Raw genomic sequence first — 18,708 nt, 5'->3', positions numbered from 1 at the left:
GGGTAGCGGGTAGCCCTTCTGCCGGTGTCAGAGTTCCTCTCATCGAATCTGTTGAGGCTCTTCTCTCTCGGGTTCCTTCGTCGAATCGTTTGGTAGCAGTTACATCTGAGGCTTGTATTTTGGAGGACACTTTTCGCAGCCAGACTGAGGCCTTGTCCCGCTCTTTGTGGATGTTGTCTGGGTTGATGGTGTTTCTCAAACAAGTTGGATATACTCCCTCCGATCCTGTACTGTTTGACAACCCCATCACTTTGGTTTCGATGGGGTTGGCATACCAGGCTAACATTTCGGCTGGCTGTACAATGTTCTTTGGCAAGAAGAGGAGGGACTTCTTTTTAAATCATCTTCTGCCTCACTATCCAGACATACATAAGAGGGCTCTGTTGAGGGCGCCTTTTTGCGCTCTGCAACAGTCTTTTTAGAGAGGGGGGATATCTCCTCCTTGGGTAATTTCGTGTCGTCGTTGTCAGCAGTAATGTCACAGGAGGCTATGATTTGTGTGGCTGCTCAGGTTCAGGTGATGTGGCCAGGATGATGAACTCCAGTTGCTTCTAACTCATGTCTCTAAGTCCCTTGTAAGATCGCAAAGAATGTACAGAATGTTGAAGTTCTAAGAGTTTGGCTTCTCCTTGCCTTCTTTCTTTAGAGGGGTTTTAGTAATAGGAGGGACTTCCCTTCATGAATCTGTGCAAGATACTAGGCTTTGTCTAAGAGTCTTGGGCAATCTATAACCTTTCAGGGATAAAATTCTCTCTTTCCTTTGAGGTTTTGTTCCCAGCCCTGGAGAGGATCCAGTTGGTCCTTCAGGAAGTCCTGTTCCTGTCAAAGGAACAGCCAGTACCAAGCCCTTTGGAGAAGGAGGCTTAGGGAACCCGTCTTCTCTCTCTCTTTTAAGCCGGATCTTCAGGGTCTCATCTCTGGATGTGTTTCTCTTTATAGGTATGTCTCAGGTCTCAACTGGGACTTCAAAGAAGTTTCAAATGAACGCAGTTATAGTGTGGAGTGATTCTAGCCTGTCGGGATTTTTGTGGTGTTCACAAGAAGTGCATGTGACACTCCAGGTCTATTGACTCCCCAGGAATCTTGAGGTTCATCTGTGCTCAGATGCCTCAGATCAAGGTTGGGGAGCAACCTTGAAGAAACCCCTTCTTTGGGCCTTTGGAGGATCGTGGCTCCAGAGGAGTCAGGAAATCTTGGAGAACCAGGGCTGTAAATCTTTTGCCCTCAGTCGTGCTGTTTTTTCCTAGTGAAAACATAGAGTAGTGGCTCTGTTTTGTGTTTAGGATGATTGAATGGTTTCAGTGGATCTGAAGAACTCGGTGTCCAGGTGCCGATTCATCAGAATCTTGGAGGTTCATTTAACACATAGAGTCCAACTGGAACATGCAAAGAACGGAAAGTGTCTCTTCTTCCCAACTTGTAGCACCTCAACGGTATGGCTGACTCGGGTAATGTCTCTATTTCAGGTAATGGGTGGGGGGAGTTCCACTGAGGCTCAGGAAGTTGTATGTCAGGTTCATCTGGGATGGAGTGGCCAGCATCTGTGGACTTTCTTACTGAACCTATTAAACCATTTAGATCTTTGGTTTAAAGCTCACTAATGGTGGAGACCATTTGGGGATGGAGACCAGATGCTTTTGACATTACAAACAGAATCACATGCAGGTGTATGCTTTCTAGGTCATTAGAGTCTCATTCATCAGGGCTAATCAGTGAAATTGTGGAAGAGTGTCAAGACGGCTAATGACCTCTCCTTTCTACCTTAATAGCTCCAGGGTCCTGCTGGATGCATCTCCCTTGGTTTCTGTCTCAGGAATCGCTCTTTTGGGGAAGAGTTGCAGATGTTCCTTCTTGCCTGAAGATCTTCTGGTGACAAAGAACATCATCACCATTATCATCCAAACCCTGGCTCCCCTCTTCCAGAACCTCATCTGTAGTGCCGAAGACGACAGCAGATGCCTCACAAAGGTGTCTAGACAGCTTTCTTTCAACTTGAGAAAGTCAACCAGAGGCCTTTGGAGGGATCTACCAGGTCAGCTGGACAATGTAAACTGTTGGTGCAGTAGAAGAGGTTCCATCTTGACCTTCCAGAGCAAGTAAGCTGAACAATTCCTTGTAAGCTCTTTGTATTCAACGTTGCTGGCTACCACTCAACACTTCTAAAGAAAATGGAGTTTCAAGATCTTCCTGAAATCTTAAACAAAGTCCAGAGAGGAGTTCTTCGTTGTGAGAGGACCGGGGTTTCTCTTATCCCTCAATTTGTGTCGGGGAAGCCTCAGTGTTCTAGTCAGAACGTTGAGTTCTAATTCAGGAAGCAACAGGGCGAATGGACTCTTTTTCTTCAGGAAGACTACAACACCTGTTGAGGAGGTGGCCAGCAGTTTCAGTGGATTTTCCACAAGGATGAAATTCCGTCTTCCAGTCTACTTCTTCCCAGTATTAAAAGGACCCCATGTCGAGTCAGATGCAATGCTGCACTGCCTGGGACAACCTTCAAGTGTATGCATTCCCTCCTTTTGGGTTGATTCAACAGGTACTGATCAAACTCAGGAACAGTATCAACACTCAGATGACTTTGATAAAAGGTTGAGAAACTCTGGCCCCAAAGACCTTGGTTTCCAGACCTTCTGGACATGTTGACAGAAGTTCCAGTATTCCTTCCAGAGAGAAAGATTTTCAGACAGCCTCATTTCCATTACTTCCATCGGAACCTCCGCATGCTGAAGCTAATTGCCTGGAGACTGTCCAGCGAGCAGCCCATCATTCAGGACTCTCTAAGGCAGTGGCTTCCAACTGTCTTTCTGTCTGAGAAGATCAATTAGGAAACTATACCATACTAGGTGGGCTATTACCTAATTTTGGTGCCAGAAAGAGGAGGGGTTATTCTCAATTCACATCCATCGGTTAGTGGCAGATTTCTTCTTTTATCTAAGGAAAAGAACTTGTCATTTCTAGCTGATTGCTGATATGGGTCGATGCTCAGTAGCACGTTCAGGTTTCACCTGCCTGAGCTTTCGAGGTAGAGGAATTTCATTGCAGGATCTATTAAGATATTTTTAGAATAGAACGCACAGTTTTTCCGCTTCATCAGGCCCCTCGAACTTGGGATTAGCGGCTGTTGTGAGACTGTTGAGCTCTTTCTTTCGAACCCTTGGAGTCATTATCCTTAAGAGAGTTAGCCAAGAAGGTGTTATTTTTAGTTGCTCTTTACAGCAAGAATTGGTGAGATTCAGGCAGTGGCTAGTCGATGGTATCCTTTTCGGGCAGGATATCTTTCTTTCTTACTTGCCAGAATTTGTTGAGAAGTCTGAATCTGAAATGAATCCTCTTCCTACATTGTTTAAAATTTCATCATTGGATGATTTTTTATGAGGAGGTGACACATCAGAAATGCTGTTGTGTCCGGTTAGAGCTCTCAAAGTTTATTTGTTACGTATTTAGCTTTGTTATTTGACGAACCTTATTTGTTTCCCATAGGTATCCATCATAGGTCCCATTTCCAAAAATGCAGTTAGTTTCTTTTACAAGAGGTTATTAGTCAAGCAAAACCGGAGGGTTCTTCCTCACTTAGAGTCTTTAGTTCTTTTTAATATCCCAAGATGGCTATTTCTTCATTTCTTGAGTCCAATTTTTCAGTGTTGGCAATCTTGAAGTCGGCTGAGATAGAAGTTGCTCGGTTTTCATGACATTCTACCTTATCCATATTCAGTTTTTCTTCAGAGAAGGGTTACAGCTCTTTTTGTTGCCATAACTCAATTTTCTGAGTTAGCTTGTATTGTTAGGGTGCTGAGGAGTTTAGGTAGTCAGTGGTAGTCTAAATGAACTTAAGAGTCTCTGTTGGTCAGGGTTCATATTGAGCATATTGTTTTGTTTTTTAGGCCTTTGAGGTTAGGCAGATCCCAATGGTCATGTTGGAATATCTTCAACTTCTGCAGTCATCTGCAGAAGCAGTGAGAACTCAAAGTCCTGCATACTCAACTCTCCTCCAGACAAGAAAGGCTGAATAGCCACATGGGAGGTTTGACTTTTCCCCTACATTCATGAGAGATATAGAATACCACATGGGAGGCACTGTCTCTTCAGACGGCATTGATTGACATGAGACTGACATCTGTACATTTACAGGCATCCTCACCTACACGAGGTGGACAACTAATGAGGACACATACACCTGCTTATTCTCCATGGACAGGTCATCTGAATTAGATTGATCCCACCTCCATTAAAATTTTGTTAATCGGGCTAATTCAGGTGTTCAGGAGTGTATTGCAATATGAAGTTTTCTATAATAAAACTAATATTCTACAGTAATACTTACCTGAACACCTGAATGATTCCCACCCTCCTCCCCACTTCAATTTTTTGATGGTGAATAACTCAATTGGGGATGTTGGCCTCTGTTGGCCAGTATTTGCAAATAGCGTTGTCAACAGTACCTCAGGTAACTCATTTGACAAGATTTTACCTGTAGCGTTGGTAATGCTGATTAGTTAATTACCCACTTTGTGGGTAAATTTATGGGGATATAGTTCAGGGCTGGTCAGTGACCAGGGCTAATTCAGGTGTTCAGGTAAGTATTACAATATTAGTTTTATTTGAAAACTTCATATTTATATGAAATAAAATTTAAACCTTACCATTATTTCAAATAACAATGTCACTACAAAGTGACGAATACAGTAAATGTTAAATCGTTAATACTGAGTCAGTCAGTTTTCACAAACTGATTTAAATGTCTTTGATAAACATTATTAAGAAATCTTTATGAATTTAAGAAACTGTTTAAATGTTGTTTGAAAGTGAAGGTCTTAATCTTATTCACTACCAAAAATCAAAAGTTTACTGACTAAATTGATAAAAAGATGGTTTGAAATGAGAGAAATCTTTAAACACGATTTATAAAAACAAGAATTTTAAACATCTGACTTACCTGGTAGTTATATATATAGCTTAAGTCCCTGACGCGCAGAATTTCAAAATCTCGCGAGAATCGCCGATGGGTAGTCAGGTGTACCACTAGTGCGCCCTCTACCCAGGTACCTTGAACCATTCCAACTGTTCCTCAGATCTTCCCTGCCGCCATACCGTTGCATCGTTAAGAATTTTGCTCGTTTGGCCCGTGATTTTCACAGAGTTTTGGTGAAGTACACTTTGGCTTTGGCTTTTTTGTTTTTTGGATTTGATTTGGATTTTCTGGATTTGTTAGATATTGTTGATTTTGACCTTTGCTCGCTTTGGATTTTTCTTACGATTTTTCACTTTCCAAGATGTCTGACTCTGCTTCGAGTGTGAGAATGTGTGTGAGGGGTAAAACCCGGTTTGAAAGCGCGTTGGATCCCCACTCTATTTGTGTAAAATGCAGAGGGAAAACTTTGCGAGTTAAAGGATAGATGTGATGAATGTTTTGGTTTATCAGAAAGAGAGGGATGGATTACTACCGATATGTTTCTAAGCTTGAAAGGGATAGGATCAGAAGAGCCGGGAGTAGTAAATCTCGCTCTTCTAGAGATAGTCAGGGAATTGAAGATTCTCCTCATATCAACTGCCTATTATTCATTCCCAGTAGTGGTAGTCCCAGAACCCCACTGATACTGATAAGGAACCAACCTTCAAGGACATGATGATGAGCCATTCAAACCCTTGGACAAAAGGTAGAATCCTAGTCAAGAGACAGAGAGGATTTATGGTCGAATGTCAGAGATCTGAAACATTCAAGTGCTAATGAGAAAAAATAAGAGTGCAAGTGTTGTGGAGGGTGCGGTGCTCGGGTCCTGTCGTGCTCCTAGTCCTAGACCTCTTCCAAGCTCACCAACCCCTGTGAGAAGGAATGTCGACAGACCAAGGGAGGCGAGAGGCTTTAGCTACCGAGCAGTCGTCCCCCCCGAGCGTGCCTGTTGATGCTTCCCAGGGACGCTCACCCTCGCCATAGGAAAGGCGAGGTTAAAGTGTTTTCATCCTCGTCGGAGGACGCTGTTACTAGAAGGGACTGGCGTGTATATACCTTTTATCGAGACCCCTCAAAAGGAAACTTCCTTCAGGTGGAGCGGCGCCGGGATTTGACACTTCCTACTCCGGGATGTAGTCACTGGAGCAGCCCAGAGCGTTCCCTCTTAGTTCGGACAATTGCTCTCCAGTGAAAAGCAGACGTTTGTTGTCGCCGATTCGCCCAGTCTGCTTCCGCTGATGACGAAATAAGACCAGAACGCGTTGCGAAACTTCATTTCCAACGTCGCATCGATGAAAATGAATTAGTAGTTGATATTGCGGCTCCCCATGTCGATCCCCAGCAACAGGTAGCTCCGCAATCAGTCTAATTCAGGACATGCAACGGAAACTCTCTTCCCTGATGCAAGTCTTTCAGCCTGCAGAAAAGACGGATGCAGACGCTTGTCCACCGATGGCTGTACGTCGCCCTGAGGAAACTTTTGACCGATGTCGCACAGGCGGCCAGCTCTCAAGTGACTTCAATGCGGCGGGACAGCGAACGTGGAAAAATGTTTCGCCTATTCAAGAAACCTCAATCATTTTACGTCAGCCTGAGGAAGCTTTTTACAGATGTCTAAATGCCAGTTCTCAAGCGACCTTAAGGTTGGACGGAACAATGATTGTCAGAAGTCTGGATGCCAGGACGCCCGTGTTGCTCAAGAGGATGGATTTTTAGGGCGCCAGGCGCCAAGATCTTGGTCGCCAGGACGCCAGACGCCAAGAATCTGGGCGCCAGGCGCCAAACGTCAGACACCAGACGCACACGAGACTGGACACCAGGACGCCGAGCGTCAGGTGATACTTTGAAAGAAGTCGCTTCTTTGGTTTTTTTCGGTCAATCAGAAGAAGAGATTGATGATATCCTCAGTCTCCTGTGGATCTGATCGAACAAGTTTCGGAAGAAGAAGATAGTAAAGGCCTTCAACTTTCATCAGACTTCAAAAACTTATGAAACTTTTTTTATGGAGGTTTTCCTGAAAACTTTATTCGACGGCTGACTCTCGTTCCCACCTTCAGAATTTACTCTTGGGAAGGCGCCAAGGAGTCAGCTTTTATGAAGATGGTTTTGTCCACTCATACAGAGAGCTCTCAAAATGATGAATGAATGGATGCTTTCAAAGAAAGAACAAGGAAAGACAGCCTTTGCTTTTGCTCCAGCCAAACTAGCTTCAAGATCAGGGTAATGGTATCAAACGGGAGAATCGTTTGGCCATGGAATACCTGCCTCTTCCCGAGGAGACTTCTCGAATCTTGTTGATTCATTCCCTCAAAGTGGCCATGGGGAGAACGAGTTTTGTTGGTCAACATCAGAGTTGGACCACCTCCTCAAAGGAATTTTTAGGGCCTTCTGAGGTCTTTAACTTTCTGGACTGGACCCTGGGAGCGTTAGGAAGAAAGATGGGATTATTCAGCAAAACTTGTCTGACAAAGAAGAATTTGTACATCTTATGGACGTTGGATAAAGGAATCAGAGACGGTGCCAATATTAGCATTTTTTTTTGTCAGCAGGAATCTTGAAGAAAAGGACCCATCTTTGCTCTTTTCCTAGCTAATGGGGTCACATCCAGTCAAAAGCGGAATTAATTTATGCCCTTTCCTCCTCTTACCTCTTCCCTCAAGACTTGGTTAAAGAGATTTCTACCTCCTTAGCTCAGAAAACCACAAAGATCTTATATCGAAGACAGCAAAGAAAGTCTTACCAACGACTTTCATGACTAAAAAGAGTAAGGCTGAGGCTTCTGTGTTTTCAGGGATCTCAGCCATTCGTGGTCGGCCCTCAGGTAGAGGTTCCTCTCAGGGCGGGTAGAAGATCTGCAGCAAGGAGTGCCTCTAGACAGGGAAGAAACAGGACTTGACGTTCCCCCTTCAGGCAGCGGTAGGTGCCAGGCTGTTAAACTTCTGGCAGGTATGGGAGAAAAGAGGAGCGGATCCTTGGTCCATTCAACTACTCAAGGATGGATACAAAATCCCTTTCCTAAGAAAGCCCCAGGTGGTCAGACAAACCAATAGATCTGTCTCCCAGATACAGAGACTGAGTCCAAGGCACAGGCGATTCAACAGCAAGTTTCCTTATTATTGCAGAAAAACGCAATAGAGAAAATACAAAATCTGGATTCACCAGGATTCTACAACCCCTTTTCCTGGTTCCCAAGAGCTCGGGGGTTGGAGACCAGTACTGGATGTGAGTGCCCTCAACGCCTTTGTACAAAAGACGAAGTTTTCCATGGAAACAACAAAATCAGTGTTAGTGGCAGTCAGACAACACGACTGGATGGTTTCCTTGGACCTTCAGGACGCATATCTCACATTCCTATCCACCCGGCTTCAAGAAATACCTGAGATTCTGTCTTCAAGGAACAGGTATTCCAGTTTCGGGCTCTTTGCTTCGGCCTAAACACGGCGCCCCAAATATTCACCAGACTGATGTCGAATGTAGCGGAATGCTGCAAGACGAGAGGCATCAGGGCCTCTCTGTATCTGGACGACTGGCTTCTCAGAGCTCCTTCCTTCAATCGCTGTCTGGAGGATCTTCAAACGACAATCTGTTTATCAGAGGAACTAGGACTTCTGGTAAACAGGCAGAAGTCACATCTGACCCCATCTCAAGAGATCCTGTATCTAGGGATGAGGATTCAGTCTCGATTTTCGGTTTTTCCGTCACCATCAAGGATGGAACAGACCTTGGTAAAATTAAAGGACTTTCTGGGAAACGGATGTGCCTCTGGCAAGGGAATGGATGAGCCTGCTAGGGACCCATTCCTCGCTAGAACAGTTCGTTTCCTTAGGAAGACTAAACCTTCGCCACTCCAATTCCACCTCAATCGGTATTGGAGCAGAGAAGACGGGCTAGAGAAAGAGTGTATCCCCATTTCAGAGGCGATGAAACAGTGCCTTCAGTGGTGGAACGACCCAGTCAAGCTTCAGGAGGGCCTTTCATTAAAACAGAAGAACCCAGACCTAGTGTTGTTCTCCGGCCGAGCTCGGACTCCTGGGTGGGGAGCAACATTGGGAAAGTTGGAAGTATCAGGATTCTGGACCAGAGAGCAAGAGAAGCTCCACATAAATCAAAAGGAGCTGACTGCAATATTTTTAGCCCTCAAAGAGTTACAACACTCAGTCCAAGACAAGGTCGTACAGGTCAACTCCGACAACACGACGGCGTTGGCCTACATCAACAAACAAGGAGGAACCCACTCCAGGTCACTGTACGAACGTCAAGGCAACTCCTTATCTGGGCCAAGGAGAAAAATGTGACATTGTTGACACGTTTCATTCAGGGGAAAGAAATGTGAGGGCAGACAGTCTGAGCAGGGAAAGGTCAAGTCCTGGCAACAGAATGGACTCTTCACCAAGATGTCTGCAGAGAATTGTAAATTTGGGGTCGTCCATGATAGACCTCTTCGCCACAGCTCAAACGAAGAGGATGGAGACGTACTGCTCTCCTGTGCCAGACCACGAGGCAATGCACATAGATGCCTTTTAAATTGGTCCAACCTGGACGTTTACGCCTTTCCCCTGTTCAAGATCATAAACAGAGTCATTCAGAAGTTCGTGTCCCACGAGAACGCCAGGATGACTCTAGTGGTCCCCAGGCCAACAAGAGAATGGTTCACAGAGGTGCGGGAATGGATGGTGGACACGCACGAGAAGTCTGCCCTAAGGCCAGATCTACTCAAACAACCCCACTTGGAAAAGGTATCACCAAAACCTCCAAGGTCTACAGCTAACTGCCTTCAGACTATCGGAAAACTACGCAAGAGCTAGAGGATTTTTCGAAGGAGGCAGCTAGAGCTCGCAAGAGCTAGGAGGTCATCTTCCATCAGGGTATACCAATCCAAGTGGGATATTTTTAGAGGTTGGTGTAAAAACAACTCCGTGTCCTCGTCCAGTACCTCTGTGACCCAGATAGCGGATTTTCTTCTTTACCTTAAGAGGAGACATAACTTTTCAGTCTCGACTATTAAGGGATACAGGAGCATGTTGGCAGCGGTCTTCAGACACAGAAACTTGGACTTGTCTGCCAATAAGGATCTCCAAGACCTTATCAGATCATTTGAGACTACCAAAGAGAAAAGTCAGATCTCACCAGCGTGGAACCTAGACGTGGTCCTAAAGTTCCTCATGTCCGATAGGTTCGAACCTTTGCAAGAGATTTCATTTAAAGATCTCACAATGAAGACTCTATTTTTGGTTTGTTTAGCGACAGCTAAAAGAGAGTCAGTGAAGTACATGCCTTCAATAAAACCGTCGGTTTTAGGAACGGCAAAGCTATCTGCTCTCTACAACTGGGGTTTTTAGCTAAGAATGAACGTCCTTCACAACCATGGCCCAAGTCCTTCGAGATTATGAATCTGGCAGAGATCGCAGGTGAGGAGTTAGAGAGAGTCCTCTGTCCGGTAAGAGCTCTGAGAGCGTACCTGAATCTAAGGACTAAGAATTTACGAGGCAAAGAGGCGCTTTGGTGTTCAGTTAAGAAGCCTCTCTACCAATGTCAAAGAATCGTTATCCTTTTTCATTAGACAGTTGATAAGGGAAGCGGATTCAGAATGCAATGAAGCGGACCTTAAGCTTCTAAAGGTTAAAACCCATGAGGTCAGAGCGGTTGCAACCTCTGTAGCCTTTAGACAGAATAGGTCCCTACAAAGTATCATGGACTCTACCTTCTGGAGAAGCAAGTCAGTGTTTGCCTCACACTACTTGAAGCAAGTACAAAATTTATGACGACTGCTATACACTGGGACCGTTTATAGCAGCTAACTCAGTAGTGGGAGAGGGGACTACCCCTGCAATCCCATAAAACGATGCCCTTGATTCTTGCCTTGGAATAGTTGTAATCTTATGGTTGTTTGTGGAGATTGGACGCAATCTTCCGCAATCATTGATTTTAGTCAGGTAATCAGTTTGTTCCTTGGCAGCGCCCGGAACAAGGGTATTATAGGTTGTCTGTCACATAGAGGTTGGTATACCGGTTGGCAGCTCCTAGAGGTCTTCAGCCCCCTGAGTGGATCGCTGGACCTCTTAAGGAAAGCAGACATAATGAGGGGAGTTCATTGAAGTCAGCTTCCTTAAACCAGGTAAGAACCTTGAAGTTGGTTTATTAACCCTAAAGCAAAATTCCAAAGATGTTGGCTGTCTCTGACCCTCCACCAAAGGTGTCAATCAGCTATATAATATAACTACCAGGTAAGTCAGATGTTTAAAAATTATATTTTCATAATAAAATAAATTTTTGAACATACTTACCTGGTAGTTATATATGATTAAATTCCCACCCTCCTCCCCTCTAGAGACTAGGGGCATGGAAGATCTGAGGAACAGTTGGATGGTTCAAGGTACCTGCAGAGGGCCTGTGAGTGGTACACCTGACTACCCATCGCGCGATTGCCATCTTTTGAAATTCTGCAAACGGGCAGGGACTTAAGCTATATATATAACTACCAGGTAAGTATGTTCAAAAATTTATTTTATTATGAAAATATCATTTTTCCAATTTGACGGTTTGTGGAAACATCCAAAGATTTCCTCTCTTGTCATAAGTTTGCCTCTTCTCCCTACCAGCACCCTGTCCTTTCTTGTACAGCATAGATTTTCAAGTATACAGAGCTGTGCTATGTGCAATGGGTAGTGAGTACTAGATACAACTTGACAGACCTTATGGATAAATACAAACCAAAGTACGGTAGGCAGTTCCTGGTTATCGGCGGGGTTCCGTTCTTGGCAGTGTGACGATAACAGAAAATTGGCAATAATATCCAGAAAACTGGCAGTAATATCCAGTTATCGGCGCCCGATAACCGGGATCAGCACCGATAACCAGAGATCGGCACATATCGGTCTGAAAATCCAGTTAAAACCGGATCCGATAACCGAGGCCGCTGATAACCGGGGACTGTCTGTGCTGTACTATACTAAAACCAAAATGAAATGAGCTCTCAGGTGGGGCTGTTTGGGTCCTCTCCACGTGTATTTAATCTCAGCATATCTGCCAAACTATAACAAGAACAAAGAGATAACACCATTTCTCCCATTATAGATATCAAATATCTTTTTTATGCAGAATTCTGAGTCAGTTACATAGGTTCATGATTGATAAAGTTTTTTTATGAAATAACAAGAAACAGAATCAGATTTTCTACCAACATGGCAACTCATTTTGGCACTGCTTGAATTTAGCCAATATTTTCAAACAGCTCCACATGCATTTAAATCCACAGATAAGCAGCTTAAGACTGTCTCCAGGGGACACTTTCAGTTGTCATGGTATGTTTGGAGGCATTTGTTTCTACAAATATCTTGATTTCTTAATATCATAGGTAAAGAATAAATTAGTAAGCAAGGAAATATGAAATAAAGCACAACACAGAGTAAGTTGGAAAGGAGAAAATAAACAATCGTATGCAAACAGATCTCTCTCTCTCTCTCTCTCTCTCTCTCTCTCTCTCTCTCTCTCTCTCTCTCTCTCTCTCTCTCTTGGCTCCTTGTTGGAAGAACAAAACATCATATGCCACATCACCATTTTGCAAAGTAATCAAGATATCTCACATGTCCTCATTAATATTAATTCATTATCAAGATGAAAATGTTTAAATATTTATAAATGGAAGCTATACATAGAACAGTAAATCCTCATTAAAATAAGAAAAATATGTTATCGTTCATAGGTTGTGGAGAAGAGATGGACAGAAGACAAATCCTAAGCAGGGCAGAATAGGAAGGAGATTAATATACCTGGAAATGAAAAACAACCCCTATAATCTTATAAACAGATAGCCTCAGGGTTTGTCTCAAAGACATTCAAAGGTCTGTCAAGCACGTGTAAACTTGTTGTTTTGTAAAGTGGCAATAGGGTAGATCTTTAAAATGCCATGCCTGAGAGGTCTTGACATTTTGGTTTGACTTCAGTAGTGGGTAACTGTCTATGTCCAATTCATGACCCCATAGAACATACCCTTTTGGTTATCATGATCCACTGGAATGGTTGATGGTTTCAAAGTCGCTGTGCATTATATTGAATATAGAATTTAGGCCAAAGGCCAACTACTGGGACCCATGAGGTCATTCAGCGCTGAAATGGAAATTGACGGTAAAAGTTTGAAAGGTGTGTTGTGTTGCACTATGAATCAGGAGAAGAGGGTGGAAAGTAAGATGGAAGAAAGAGAATATGAACAAAGGTACAGTGAGAGGAATGAAAGGTTGCAGCTAGGGACCAAAAGGACACTGCAAAGAACCTGAAAGGAATGAAAAGGTTGCAGCTAGGGACCAAAGGGACACTGCAAAGAACCTTCCTTAATGCCTACAGTGTGCCTGAGTGAGGTGCACTGACAGCGCTACCCCCACGATACTGTGCATTAATAGTTGAGGAAGGTAATGAGAGGCTGCCAATAGCCTAAAATAACTACCTCAGTAAAAGGTTTTGTTAAAAATTACAATTTTGAAAACAAAATTGAACTTTTAGTATAAACTATTTTTACTTAAAGGGGCTCACCTCCCAACCCCTCACCTCCTGTAGAAGGGTCAAACAACACAGTGAAGATGTCTATGTATTAAACTAAGTGGGAAGTTGTCATCTTTTTCTGGAGTGTTCCTGCAGAGCTCCTGACATAAGGATTAGGATACCATAAGGTAATGGGTTTGTGCAAGAATCAGTTTAGTTTTTTAAACAATTTCTGTTTTTTCATCCAAAACGCGAAAAAACAGAGGTAGTAAACATTTGTATCTTTCTAGGATTATTGAAAAACTCTCTTTTTCAGTCTTGTATGGTGAAAAGGACAGTGAGGCTGCCAGAATGGACATACTCAGTTGCCAAATCTTAATTACCTAAACAGTGTTTCTTTTGACAAGCTGACAGTTCTTTGCAACTCATCTTACTTTTGGACTTAACACTGCATACATGATGGAGTTAGGCTCACCGAACAGTACTCAGCTTTATTGGGTATGTTTAAGGAAACAAATTTATGTATCAAAAACAAAAAATTTTAACTATTTATAGTGTATTTTTTTATGCAGTGATAATTTTAATGATTTTAATATTTAAAAATATATCTTAAAAGAACAAATTATTGAATTTATTTGAGACTTGCTTTTCAAATGCAACATTTATCACAAAATTTTCCAACAAAAGCCATATGCCAACCTAAGTGAAATCCAGATTAGACCAAAATGCCTGTAAGCGCTGTTAATTTGATGCCTATTCTTGCTATTGGCGCTTTATCAAAGGTGCTTACAGTGTTGCTGTAACTTTTGCAACATCAAGCCATGGCACTGTAAAACATGTTAACCCTTAAACGCTTGCCTCTATTTACAAAATGTATGTCGATCTATAACAAGCAGTTAGCGCAAAAACGGAAAAAGTTTTTTCAAAAAAAGACAGCACGCTTAGTTTTTAAGATTAAGAGTTCATTTTGTTCATGAGACTTACCTGCCAGATATATATATAGCTGTATTCTCCGAAGGTCCGACAGAATTTCAAATTTCGCGGCACACGCAGTGGCCGGTCAGGTGGTTAGTACCCATTCCCGCCGCTGGGAGGCGGGTATCAGAACCATTCCCATTTTCTATTCAGATTTTCTCTGTTGCCGGACTGTCAACACCTGTTGTCAGTTCCTCCGCCATTTGGATTTTGAAATTTGTTGTCACTAAGTATTTTGGTTGTTTTTTGGTATTCGACTGGATCTGTGACTTGGCATACGCTCTTTGTGGACCGTTTTTGATTTTGCTTTTGACTTTTCTTATAATTAAGATGTCTTACCTCTAGCTATCGAGTCTGTAGCTTGGGTGAATGTAAGGTGAGGCTATCGAAGACTTTGATAGTTCCTCACTCTTTATGTATGATATGTAAGGGTGTTCAATGCTCTATGATAATCGGTAATGAATGTGGGGATTGTCTGAGGGTGAGTGGAAGAAATATGAAGCCTATATGCTTAAATTGGAGCGTGATAGGCTGAGGAAATCTTCCTCCCAGAGTGCATCCTTAGTTGGACAGTCAGGGTTTTCTCCTACTAGTAACCCTGTAGTAAATTTATTATTAACCCTGTAGGCTGCAGAAGGTTATTCCCTGGCTCTCGTGTGGAGTCAATGCGTGCTCTTGAAACTAAAGTGAATGCAATTCAAACGCATAGTGTTAGTGCTAGTGCCCTAGTGTTGTGGAGGGGGCGTCAGATCGGCCCTATAATGCCTCTAGGCCTGGACCTCTGTCGAACTCCCAGGACCAGGGAGGGGGCATGTCGAAAGCCGCATGAGGGTTACGGGGGCTTCCCACCGATCTGGCGTCCCTTCGCAGGTCCTGATGACGCTACCCAGGCTGCCAGGGATCGTGCTCAGGCACGCATCCTGAAGGATTGCTTCGTCCTCCGACACGCCCTCCCGCCACGGGTTGGAGCTCGGTTGGACTCTCGCCCTCTTAAGAGAAGCTTAGAGGAGAGGACGCCACGCCTCTTCCTCTAGACGTTTGTACTCTTCCCCGAAAGTTGCTTGGATATTCCTCTGCAGAAGAGAATAAAGTGTTTTTCGAATGATCACTCTACTCGACCCCTGTCGCGCTAAGGCAGGGCTAGAGCTTCTTCCCTGTGGAAGGAAGTATACGTCTCTCGCCCTTTCCTTCTCTCAGGTTCAGCCCTTCTCCCGAGAGAGTTGCTTCTCCAACGCGTAAGATTTTGTTGGGTTTGCAACAACAGCTGGATGCTCTCATGAACCTTTCAAGATTCGAATCTGCCTGTTAAGAGGTACAGACTTTCACCTTCGTCTCCCGCTTTGGGAACGATGACAGAGCGTCAGAGAGAGTGTTTAGTGGCTTCCTATTCGTCTTCCCGAGTTGAGGTGTTGGCCTTTTCTCTTGTCACGCGCCCAGGAACGCGTGCCTTGCTCTTCGTGCGCTTCTCACGCTTCACGCGCGCCTCACCTTGACGCGGCGCGCCCTACCCATGACGCCATGACGCCTTCAAGCCACGCTGTGACTCTCTTCTAGTACTTGCCACGGAGCCTCTCGCGCCACGCCATGACGCTCCGCGCCACTCCATAGCTTCAAGTCTTGTGTTGACACCGCTGCCAGTTGTTCATCATGTCGCACAACTACCCGCTTCAACATTTGATGTCCTTCTTAATTTAGCCAGTACTTGCTTCGGCAGTACATATACTAATTGGAACGATACAGAGAAGATTAGCATGGCTCTTCACTAAGCGCAAGGATGACACGCTAATCGTGAAGCGTTCCACATTTTTTATGTTTACTATACATCTAGTTGACTTCTTCTTCCTCTGTTCGCGGGAGTTCCCGCTATTTATCGCGAATCGGAACTACTTTCACCACTCACTCAAGACCCACCAGCTGCGGAAGAACATCCTCTTCGTCACAGCCTTTGTATGAAGAGAAACTTCTTTCGTCTTCTTCTTCCTCTGATTATCAGACTCTGGCTTTTTTACTTAGGATCTGTTTCCTGAGACTTTTCAACCGTCGGCTCCTCTCTCCACACCTTCGCAGTTGTCTTTGTCTTAAGGGGAGCGCGTTTGACGAAAAATCGGAAATAAAATTTTCTGGGATATTTTATATATGGCATCATACATATCCTGACTATCTTCTCAGAAAGTTTTATTTAAAAGTTCGCCACAGTTAGAAGTTATAAACAAAACAGTAACCTATCATAGTCAAATTACAATTTTCATATAATGTAATGATATTGTCAGTAAAGGCTTCTTCAAGAATTAAGGTCTTAATTTCCTTTTAGCTATGAACTAATATCTAATGCGATCTATGGCAACCCTGTGGACATAGTCCGCATGAGCTTTAAAGACAGGAATGCCGCAGGGCAGTCAGTGGCAGTCAGTCAGTAGCAGCTCAGAGCTTGACTAAGTAAAACGTTTATTGGCCAACCTCAGCCGTGTTTTGACACTCGCTTCATTTAAGAGAGGCATTGTTTGTTATATTACTTTGCAGGTCTATTTTTTGGCTTTTCATTATGTCATAAAAACATCAAACTGTGTAACGGCAAGCAAATAAATACACAGAGAAGCAAAAAATATCGCCTTTTCTCAAAACTAAAGTTATCGACATTCAAACTGCATCTCCTTCATAGCGCCGTGCACTTTTCTCAGATACAAAAAGTAAACGAAAGCTAAATGTTTGTATAACAAAGGGGCTTCCATGGAAGCAACACGAGACCCGCACCACGAGAAAGAGTTTTTTCCGAAGGAATGTCACTTCCAAGAGAGGTAGCAAGTGACTCCTTTCATCTCCAGACTCCCTTTGCAACCAGGCTTCATTTTGCACAAGCCTGGAAAGAGTGAGGGGCAGACGTTTGGTCCCTCCCTACTGTTAGAGAGAGGTTACTTGATTCCCTTCCTGTCTCCTCTTTTGTTTTTTGTTTCCCAATTGCCTTCCTGTCAAACAGAAAATTCTGTTTGACCTGCTCAACAGATGTTCGAGCGGAGAGCAGTGGAACAGATCTTGGACTCGGTGTTCCCCGGGATTTTACTACAGATTGTTTCTAGTCCCAAAACTTTCAGTAGGCTGGAGACCCGTCTTGGACGTCAACAGGTCGAACAACTTGGTCCGAAGGAAAAGTTCAAGATGGAGACCTCGCAGTCAATACTAGGAGCCCTTCATCCCGGGGATTGATGGTATCTTTGGATCTCCAAGATACTTATCTTCACGCCCCAATTCATCCACGTTCGGTGAAGTATCTCAGGTTGTCTTGGGGGACTAGACGTTCCAGTTCAGGGCTCTCTGCTTTGGACTCTGCATTAAACGCCATACCACGTTGAAAACACCGCTTCGTCCGATCAGCGAAGTTAACAACGCGGGTCTGGTCAGTACTTGGATGGTTGACCGCCTGGGAACACCAGATGCTGTTGGCGCTCACATTTTGCTCCGAGGGTGTTTACACGTCTCATGAAAAACGTTGCGATGCAGTTGCATCTGTCGCACGCCAGGATCTCACTCTACTTGGACGACTGGTTGATTCGAGCGTCGTCGGCCCTGGTATCTGGAGGACCTTCAGTTGACTCTGCAACTCGTGAAGTCCCTGGGACTTCTGGTCTGTGGAGAAGTCGCAGCTGATCCCCTCACTGTCCATTGTGTCTGGGAATTCAGATCTATTCAGCGGCTTTTATAGCTGCGTCTCCGTCGCAAGAACGGCAACTTCTATGTACGAAAAAGTTTTGGCCTTCTTGGAAAAGGAAACATGCTAGGTGAAGGAAGGAATGAGTCTGCTGGGACCATTTCCTCGCTGGAGAAGTTTGTTTTCTGGGAGTCTGCATCTCAGGCCTCTTCAGTTCTTTTGTTGGAGAACTGACAAAGCAAGGAAGACTTGAAAGAGGAATTGAGAATTCTTCCTTATATAAAGAGGATCTGTGGTGGTGGCTCGATCCAACGGAATTGCAGAAAGGGATCTCCCTCAAGCTTCTGAACCCCAACCTAGTGTTGTTTTTCCGACGGGTCGTCAACAGGTTGGGGGCAACACTAGAGGGAGAGAAAGTGTTAGGAACCTGGAGAGAGGAACAGGTGTCCTGGCACATCGACATCAAAGATTTGGCGGCTATCTTTTGGCTCGCCAATTCTTCGAGGTCCAAGTTTGCAATCGTGGACAGTTCTAGCAAACTCGGACAATACTTTTGTTCCCTGTTCAGCCTTGCAAGAGAGATTATTCTTTGAGCCTATGCTCGCAACATTTCGATTCTCACAAGTTTTGTTGCAGAGGTCGAAAATGTTCGAGCAGACCTGCTCTGTTG

General features: G+C 44.0%; 1 protein-coding gene and 1 non-coding gene across 2 annotated transcripts in view; both read left to right on the top strand.

The window, feature by feature from the left end:
• LOC136827069 (cell division cycle 7-related protein kinase-like) overlaps positions 1–18,708 on the top strand; it is a 142,038-nt gene that overhangs the window by 10,029 nt on the left and 113,301 nt on the right. The gene's annotated exons all lie outside the window — the stretch shown is intronic.
• On the top strand, positions 16,094–16,203 carry LOC136827276 (U6 spliceosomal RNA). Its single transcript, XR_010849801.1, has one exon. It is a non-coding gene; the product is annotated as a U6 spliceosomal RNA (small nuclear RNA).

Source organism: Macrobrachium rosenbergii, chromosome 41 (genome assembly GCF_040412425.1).
Source record: "Macrobrachium rosenbergii isolate ZJJX-2024 chromosome 41, ASM4041242v1, whole genome shotgun sequence".
NCBI lineage: Eukaryota > Metazoa > Arthropoda > Malacostraca > Decapoda > Palaemonidae > Macrobrachium > Macrobrachium rosenbergii.
Note: the sequence above shows the minus strand (reverse complement) of the source record. Positions and strands in the feature narration are given on the sequence as shown.